The sequence below is a fragment of the Scyliorhinus torazame genome, chromosome 5 (assembly GCF_047496885.1).
Source record: "Scyliorhinus torazame isolate Kashiwa2021f chromosome 5, sScyTor2.1, whole genome shotgun sequence".
Taxonomy (NCBI): Eukaryota; Metazoa; Chordata; class Chondrichthyes; order Carcharhiniformes; family Scyliorhinidae; genus Scyliorhinus; species Scyliorhinus torazame.
Window position 1 is genome coordinate 153,199,500 of NC_092711.1, and position 7,187 is coordinate 153,206,686.

A 7,187-nucleotide genomic window follows, 5' to 3' on the forward strand; every position below is an offset into this window, starting at 1 on the left:
CTGACCTTCCTGTGAGGTGTTGGCCAATGGATAGAGTTAGGACCGGAAGGACGCTGGTCCTCCAATCAGCGCGGGCTTTGTGTGAAAGGAGATTGGGCTTCACACAACCTGAAACGTCCTCCTGTCTCCAACATCTGTGAGTAAAACATTTTCTTTTCTTCCCCTTTCCATTTCTTTTCTCATTCTGACCTTCAATTGATGACTTGCAGCAACTGAAGGGAAAGAAAGTGAATCCAGGGAGGGTGCAGACTCTGGAAAGCTTGGCCCAGGTTTCTCTCTCTTAAAGACATTGAGAAGTCTTACAACACCAGGTAAAAATCCAACAGGTTTGCTTCGAATCACTAGCTTTCGCAGCACTGCTCCATCTTCAGCCCCTTCCATTCACCCGAGGAAGGAGCTGTGCTCCAAAAGCTAGTGATTCGAAACAAACCTGTTGGACTTTAACCTGGTGTTGTAAGGCGTCTTACTGTGCTCATGACAGACCCATGATCATCACTTCCTGTCAGAACACAGATCATAACAAATAGATGCTGCATTCAGCCATTCAGTCCATAGCTAACTCATCCTTGAATATATTCAATGACCCTCAGATCCCACTGGTCCCTGTGGAAGAGAAATCCAGAGACTACTAACCCTCTGAGGGAAGAGAAGACTGGAAATATATAACGTAACTGCATACATTATTACACAACTAGAAACAATAATAAATGTACTTAATTACAGAACCATAAATATTATATTAAATATGTACCATATAAAAACATTAGACATATCTCTGCCTGATTTTAATTTTTTTCTTTCTAAAAGTAAATTTAGAATACCCAATTCCTTTTTTCCAATTAAAAGGCAATTTGGCATGGCCAATCCACCTACCCTGCACATCTTTGGGTAGCATCTCCACATCATGGCTTAAAGACATTGACATCCTTTGCTCCCTCAGCTTGACACATTTATTTGTCTGGCTAAAATGATGGTCTCTTTCCTAATGTTCACAATTAAAGAGCTGGCTTCCCCAGGAGATGGCTAACATTTAAGGCAGTGGGCAGCATGGTTAATCTCTGCTGCTTCACGGCACCGAGGACCCGACTTCGATCCAGGCCCCGGGTCACTGTCCGTGTTGAGTTTGCACATTCTCCCTGCGTCTGCGTGGATCTCACCCCCACAACCCAAAGATGTTATGGGCAACAAGTCGGAAAATGGAGAGAAAGCTGAGATGAGGAGGAATTTCTTCACTCGAGGATGTGGCGAAGATCTGGAATTCTCTACCCCAGAGGACTGTGGAACCTCAGTCATCAAGTATTTTCAGACTGAGATTGACAGGTTTCTCGATATTGAACACATCGATGGGGGATAGTGTGAGAAAATGGTGCTGAGGTAGATCGGCCAATTAGCTCATTTAATGGTTGAGCAGGTTCTATGGACTGAATGGCTGAATGCAGCTTCTATTTGTTATGATCTGTGTTCTGACAGGAAGTGATGATCATGGATCTGTCAATCAGCCTGAATCAGCACCTTCAGGAGATTTGGAAGGGTTAAGATCAGATATAGCAGAGTGAGAATGGAGGGAGGTGTGTGGGATGGAGATTTACAGCATTTGGGGAAAGAAAGAACGTTCCAGAGAAACTAGAATTGTCTGTTCTGAATTTCTATCCTGTACTGACAGTGATATTTTTTGTAAATTGTTTTTACAGGATATTAGAAGAGGAGGAATCACAGACAAAAATTGCAAGCGTCAAGTCTCGATCTGACAGTCACTCGATTCCTCTGGACCTGAATACCATCGGTCTTTGAATCTGGAAGGAGAAATGTTTGCCCGTTCTGTAGGCTTCAAAATATTTTAAACATCAGTGTGACTGGAAAAGTACCGAGACACACACACCTGAGTGAGAGTGTTCCAGAGCACTGACTGTGGAAAGAGCCTGAATCAGTTACACAGTCTGAAAGAATATCACGCCATTCACAGGGGGGAGAGACCATACATGTGGGTTCTGTGTTGTCAAGGCTTCAGCTGATTGTCCAACCCGGCGAGACACAAAGATTCAAAATATGGACAGACCGTGGAAATGTGGAGATTGTGGGAAGGGATACGGAGCCCCTTCTGCACTAGAGGCTCATCGGCGCATTCACACTGGGGAGAGGCCATTCACCTGCTCTCAGTGTGGGCAGTCATTCACTCAGTTATCCCATCTGCGGACACACCAGCGATTTCACACTGGGGAGAGGCCGTTCACATGCTCCCAGTGTGGGAGGGGATTCAGTGATTCCTCCACCCTGCACAGACATCAGGCAGTTCACACTGGGGAGAAGCCGTTCACCTGCTCTCAGTGTGGGAAGGGATTCACTCAGCTATTCCCGCTACAGACACACCAGCGAGTTCACACTGGGGAGAAGCCATTCTCCTGCTCTCAGTGTGGGAAGGGATTCAGTGTTTTATCCAGCCTTCAGAGACATCAGCGGGTTCACACTGGAGAGAAGCCGTTCACCTGCTCTCAGTGTGGGAAGGGATTCATTCAATTATCCAACCTGCAGACACACCAGCGAGTTCACACTGGGGAGAGGCTGTTCACCTGTTCTCAATGTGGGAAGGGATTTTGTGTTTCATCACATCTGCTGAGACACCAACAAGTTCACAATTGATTGCTGGGGTTGGATTCTGCTGTTCTTGCTTGTGCTCTCAATTACCTTGAGGACTGCATTTTGTTCATTCTGACAGTTGGTCAGTGGGGATTGTTGGAGGGTTTCTTTCTGCTGGACACTCCGGTTTCACAACTTTGCCTCCAGTGGGTTGATGATATTCAAAACTTGTTGCGAATACCAGGCTTTAAATTGCACAATAAAAGAATCACAGAGTGAAAGGGCTTTTGTAAGTTAAAAGATATATAGTTCCCATTTCTGCTTGGAATCCCCTAAATCATGCCGTGTTGCCATGAAGATGGGCTGTGGTGGTTAGCTGGCTCTTTTGTTTAATGTATCTAAGTGCTTCTGACAGAAGTAAACTAACAGGGTATGAGGGGCAAGCTGTCTGAGATGGACGGGGAAACTAATGGGAGATAGTGAATAGATAATAGTTAAGGAATTATTACATATTCAAGGGCCAGTTAGCTCAGTTGGCTGGATGGCTGGTTTGTGATGCGGAGTGACTCCAACAACATGGATTCAACTCCCATATCGGCGGAGGTTATCCATGAACCTTGCCCCTCATCTGAGGTGTGGTGACTCTCAGGGTAAATCACCACCAGTCAGCTCTCTCACTCAAAGGGGAGAGCAGCCTATGGTCCCCTGGTCCATTGGTGACATTCATTTATTTTTAAAAATAAATTTAGAGTACCCAATTTGTTTTTTCCAATTAAGGGGCAATTTAGCGTGGCCAATTGACCTCCTCTGCATATCTTTTTGAGTTGTGGGAGTGAGACCCAGGCAGACACTGGGAGAATGTTCAAAGGTGACTTTCATTTCACATGAATGCAACAAACAGGGGCTGGTTTAGCACAGGGCTAAATCGCTGGCTTTGAAAGCAGACCAAGGCAGGCCAGCAGCACGATTCAATTCCCATACCAGCCTCCCCGAACAGGCGCTGGAATGTGGCGACTAGGGGCTTTTCACAGTAATTTCATTTGAAGCCTATTTGTGACAATAAGCGATTTTCATTTCATTCATTTCAAATATAGATTTTCTTTTAATAATATTTTATTAAGGTCTTTGAAAATTTCCCCCCCCCCCCCCCCCCCCGGAATACTGCATCTGCTGACATTTTAATTTTCCCCGAGAAAGTCGACGAAAGGCTGCCACCTCGGGGTGAACCCTGACATTGACCCTCTTAAGGCGAACTTTATTTTCTCGAGACTGAGAAACCCAGCTATGTCACTAACCCAGGTCTCCATACTCGGGGGCTTTGAGTCCACGTACTGAAGGTTCCCGAGGCTGAGTTCCAAGGAAATGACTGTCAAAGGAGCCAGAGAGGGTAACGCTTCTACAGACTGATCACCCACATGAAGTTGTAAAAGGCAATGTCTGAAAGTTTCTTTGAATAAACCTTTTAAATTCAATATCAAGAGAATTCTGCCTTTGCCTTAATTGCCTTGTCTGAACCAAAGTGAATTTTTTAAATGGTATGATGGGGGTGGCTGAAATCAATTGAGTTCCAAATAACAAGTTCAGAAAACATAAATCTTCAATTTAAAAACTTGCATTTGTATAGCACCTTTCACAACCACCGGACGTCCCAAAGTGCTTTCCAGCCAATGAAGTACTTTTAAAGTGTAGTCACTGTTGTAATGCAGGAAACGCAGCAGCCAATTTACACACAGCAAGATCCCACAAACAGCAAATGATAATGAGCAGATGATCTGTTTTTAGTGATGTTGACTGAGGGATAAATATTGACCAGGACACCGGGGATAACTCCCCTGCTCTTCTTCAAAATAGTGACTGTGGGAACTTTTACACCCACCTGAGAGGGGCAGACAGGGCCTCAGTTTAACATCTTATTTGAAAGAAGGCTGTTCTGACAGTGCAGACTTCCTCAGTGCTGGGACGAGGAATGTTGGATGTAACATTATAAAGTTAGAAAGGGAAAGTTACCCTTTAAAACCCCCACCCTTTCCCTCCAGTGCCTAAATCTAATAATAAAAACCCAGTATAAATAACCTGGATTTGACTGACAAATGTTGAAGTCTTGGTTTAGAGCCACAAGTTTTGACTTCCCATTTGAGCCTCGGGACCTTTCTGTCTCTGTTGCTCATGTCAATGACAGGCAGGCGATGGAGCTGAGGGCTAAATTTAGCTGAGAATAACGGGTCCTGGGCCCCAGTTGGGAAACTGCCATGGGCGACGCACTAATAGAGAGTCAGGAAGGTGCTGGAGGACTGACTGGGAAATGGGCCTCCAACCAATTGTTATATCGGTCACTCAGAGCTAAAGAGAAACCCGTCTCTTTAAATACATATACAAGGAAGAGGCTGCAATGAAATCTGTCCCTTTTAACCTGCACAAAAGCAGGAGGCTCAGATTCACAGGCTGCAGGAGGAGTCCATTCAGCCCATCGTGCCCCTGCTATCTCTTTGAAAGGACTCTGCCATTCATCCAACTGCTCTGCCCTTTCCCCACAGCCCTGCAAATTCTTCCCTTTCAAGTATTTACTCTTTGGAAAGATACTATTGAATCTGCTTTCAGGCAGATCAGAACAACTCGCTGTGTCAATAAATAAAATAAAATCTCATCTCCCCCTCTGGCTCCTTTGACAATTACCACAGAGGGTCTCACTTTCTGTTAAAGAGCCTGTCAACCTCTCACCCACTTTCCCTAATGTGCATCAATCTAATCATGAAAAGTTAAGAAAAATCAAATATTTTTACTGATAAACGTTTATGAATGAAACAGAATATGGTTAAAAAACAGAGAATGACTTGAGGCTCAAAGACAACCAGAGTAAACGGATGTTCACAATGTTCTGGATACAAATAGTTTCTCTTTAACTCATCTGTAGCCTGTTCCTTGCCATCTTTAAAAAAAAAAATCTTTTTATTGGCATTTTCAATATTGTATACATTGCCTTTCGTTGTCATGTATTGTACAGTCACAAAGGTTTCTTTATGGTTTCTCTATTTACAGTCTGTCACCGTCTGGCTCAGCATTCAATCCTCCCTACCCCTCCTCCAGCCCCCCCCCCCCTCCCCCCAGCTCCTCTCTCCCTGACTCCCCTCCCCACTCCTGCTCCCCTCTCCCTGACCCCCCCCCTCTCCCCAGTTCTCTCCCTGACCCCAGCTCCCCCTCCCTCCCCCCAGCCGCTCCTCCCCCCAGCTCCCCTCTCCCTGACTCTCCCCTCCCACCTTTCCCCCCCTTCTTCACTGCTGCCCCCCATTCTTTCTTGCTGAATTTTGCTCCCTTACCTTGCACCCCACCCCACCCTGGCCCTCCCTCGCTTTCCTCTTTTTGTTTTGTCCTGGCTAATTCTCCCTGGCTACTGGCTATTTATCTATTTATGTGTTGGCCACAAACAGGTCTCGGAACAGTCGGGTGAATGGCTCCCATGTTTTGTGGAATTCCTCTTCCGACCCACGGATAGTGAATTTGATTTTCTCCATTTGGAGAGATTCCGATAGGTCGGACAGCCAGTCTGCAGCTTTGGGTGGTGCTGCTGACCGCCAGCCGAACAGGATTCTCCGGCGGGCGATCAGGGAGGCAAAGGAAAGGGCGTCCGCCCTCCTCCCCAGGAATAGACCTGGCTGGTCTGATACCCCAAAAACCGCCACTTTCGGGCATGGCTCCACCCTCATCCCCACCACTTTGGACATTGCCTCTAAGAAGGCTGTCCAGTACCCTGCAAGTCTGGGGCAAGACCAGAACATGTGGGTGTGGTTGGCCGGACCTCCTTGGCACCGTTCACATCTATCCTCCACCTCCGGGAAGAGCCTGTCCATTCAGGTTCTGGTCAAGTGGGTTCTATGTACCACTTTTAGCTGCGTTAGGTTGAGCCTTGCAAGGGACTTCCGGTGGGGTGGGCGAGCAGGGCTGCTGCAAAAAAAAGAGCTCCCGCCGGTGGCCGCGATTCGCGGCGATTTCGGGGAAATCCCCGAGACTCCACGCACTCCCTGACTATCGTCGGCCTTTGGGGCCGCCACGAGCAGCCAGCAGGGCCGGATTAAAAGCCGGCGAAGAACCCCGCGCGGGTGTCGGGCGGCGGAGGCTGAGGTGCCGGGCCCGGCAGGTCGGAGCAGCGGGGGGCGGAGCTACGAAGAGGTCGAGGCGGCAGGCCCGAGCGCCATGTAGGGAGGGTGCTCCACGTCGGATGGCTCCCACCTAGGAAGAAGAAGGTTTGAAACCTGGTCCCAGGTGAATGTAGAGGAGAAAGAAAGAAGATCCATGGAAGTTTGGTAAAAGTTTTTTTTTCTCAAAAAAGAAGAATGTCAGATTGATGAAGAGCAGGAGGGTGAAGGGGGAGAGAGGAGAAAAGAAAGAAGATAAAAAACAATAAGCCGCTAAAAGATGCGAAAAGCAGCGTCAAAGAAAGGAGGAAACGTGGGTTCGCCGCCGAAGGAGAAGACAAGCAAAAGAAAAGTGTTGACAGGATGGCGGAAGCCGAACTGCAAGGTGGGACCGCACTACTTACGGTGGAGAAGGTGACCGAGGTGATGGTGGTGGAGCTGGAAAAACGTTTGGTGAGGCACATGGAGATCCTGAGGAAAGAG

At 47.2% G+C, this 7,187-nt stretch overlaps 1 long non-coding RNA gene across 1 annotated transcript; it reads left to right on the forward strand.

The window, feature by feature from the left end:
* The first annotated feature begins 24 nt into the window (after nt 1–24).
* Nucleotides 25–2,878, forward strand: LOC140422156 (uncharacterized). The gene is made up of 2 exons (XR_011947289.1): nt 25–136; nt 1,692–2,878. It is a non-coding gene; the product is annotated as an uncharacterized lncRNA (long non-coding RNA).
* Nucleotides 2,879–7,187: the final 4,309 nt, after the last annotated feature.